General features: G+C 53.8%; 1 protein-coding gene across 2 annotated transcripts in view; it reads left to right on the forward strand.

Moving 5' to 3' along the window:
* The first annotated feature begins 203 nt into the window (after positions 1–203).
* UBXN11 (UBX domain protein 11) overlaps positions 204–2,022 on the forward strand; it is a 23,517-nt gene continuing 21,698 nt past the window's right edge. Inside the window, exon 1 of one of the 2 annotated variants that reach the window (XM_008073049.2) lies at positions 204–358. The gene's annotated coding sequence lies outside the window, so the exon portion shown is untranslated. The remainder of the gene's footprint in view (positions 359–2,022) is intronic. The other variant, XM_021706466.1, reaches the window with a different exon arrangement.

A 2,022-nucleotide genomic window follows, 5' to 3' on the forward strand; every position in this document is an offset into this window, starting at 1 on the left:
CAGTGGCCCTGTGGGGCTCACATATCCAGGTCCGAAGGCTCCCAGCAGTTTCACTGACCTAATCTCAGGTTCCTTCCTCTAGCGCCTGTGGAACGCACAAACCCTCTATTTCCCCTAACCGGGAGCCCACTCGGAGCGGTGCATTCTGGGATTCGCAGTATACCGCGAAGAGTCTAGGGTCTGTGGGCCAATAGAATTCAAGCACAGACAATTGGATCCGCCTCCGCTGCCTGCTGTTTACTCAGGCTCCCCCCCCTCACACGAATTAGCCAATGAGAAGTGCAGGGGTGCTGGTCGCCTGGGGAACCGCGTGGCAACAAGATGGCGGCGCCGCGGGACGGCTTGCTGGCCCTGCGTGGTGAGTCTGGCCCAAGGCCTTTTGGGCCCCAGAGTCCCCGAGGAGGGCTGGGGCCCGAGCCCCAAGTCCCGCGGACTCCACAGCTCCCCCAGGTGTGAGTTCGGGACCCCTCTTACCATGACTACGCGTGGAGGTGGGAAGAGGCGCTGTGGCGCCCAGTGCTGGGAAAAGTCGTGATGGACGTCGCGCTGTGAGCGCGTCCAGCGAGCATCCGGGAGCGACCGCTGCTGGCAACCGGCCGGCCGTGTCGGCGCTAGAGCGCTGAGACCTGGTGTGACGAATAGGCGGAGGAGATGTGACAAAGGATGTTGTCAAACATAATACTGAATTGAGTTCCAAAGATGTAGAGGCACAGGGCACAGCTTTGTCCTGGTTTGAAGAGGGAGATGACTCTACCTTTAGGACCCTTCGGTCTGAGGGAGGACACAGTAATGTCTCTGGAAGCCGCAAAGTGAAGGAAGTAGACAAGACTCTGCCCTCAGGGCTCCCCTCAGTCCGGGAGAGGAAGACACACAGCCCTGCTCTTAGGAGTCCGACCGATCGATGGGGAAACAGTCTTTTCCCTCAGGGTCCCTCTTGATTCTGGAGAGGATTTACCTGGAGACAGTGTGTCGGATTAGACCGGAGTGAGATTGGAAGTAGGGAAGTCAATTGAGAGCCATTATGACAGCCCAAAGGAGAGCAATGAGAGTCCCACTAGGATGGCCTACGGTGGACATGGGAAGGAGGAGCTATGTATGAGAGACATTGCATAGTGTAGCCTTCAGGTTTGGTAACTGATGGATTAAGAGGGAAGAAAGGAGAGAAACATTTTTTTGGCTGGATGATGAGGTCCCATTAAGAAGGAGGAAGTGAGAGGGTTAGTTAGTTTGAGGGAAGATGTTGGGTTTGGTTAGGAGTTGCTTTTTTTTCCCTCTCATAGCTTTATTGAGATTAATTCACATATTATTGGCCAGGTTTGATGATTCAAACCTGTAATCCCAGCACTTTGGGAGGCTGAGGCAGGAGGATCTCTTGAGGCAGGGAGTTTGAGACCAACCTGGGCAACATAACCATACCCTGTCTCTACAAGAAACTTAAAATAGCCGGGTGTGGTTGTGTGCACCTGTGGTCCTCACTACTCAGGAGGCTGGGAGGAATGCTTGAGCCCAGGAGTTTGAAGCTGCAGTGAATTATGATCATACCACTGCTATAGCCAGGGCAACAGAACGAGACTCTGTCTTCTTTTTAAAAAAAAAAGGGAGGGGGATGGAATTGGCAGTTGAGAGAAACTGCCTGGGGATGGAGGGGCACACCTCATCAACAAGGATACCTGCATAATGAACATTTGTATACCTAACCCTGAATTGTACTCCACATCTTTAAAATAAAGGGGAAGCCGGGCTCGGTGGCCCAGTCTATAATTCCGCGCCTTTGAGAGACTAGGTGAGTGGATTGCCTGAGTCTGCGGGTTTGAGACCCGCCTGGGCAACTTGGTGAGACCTCATCTCTACAATAAATCAAAAATTAGCTGGGCGTGGTAGCGCACGCCTGTAGTTCCAGCTACTTGGAAGGCTGAGGCGGAAGGATTGCCGGAGCCTGGCAGGTTGAGGCTGCGGTGGCTGGGAGTGGCCACTGCACTCCAGTCTGGGCGACAGAGTGGGACTCCAACTCAAAAAAACGAA

The sequence above is a fragment of the Carlito syrichta genome, unplaced genomic scaffold (assembly GCF_000164805.1).
Source record: "Carlito syrichta isolate Samal-C Ts95f unplaced genomic scaffold, Tarsius_syrichta-2.0.1 Scaffold315614, whole genome shotgun sequence".
NCBI lineage: Eukaryota > Metazoa > Chordata > Mammalia > Primates > Tarsiidae > Carlito > Carlito syrichta.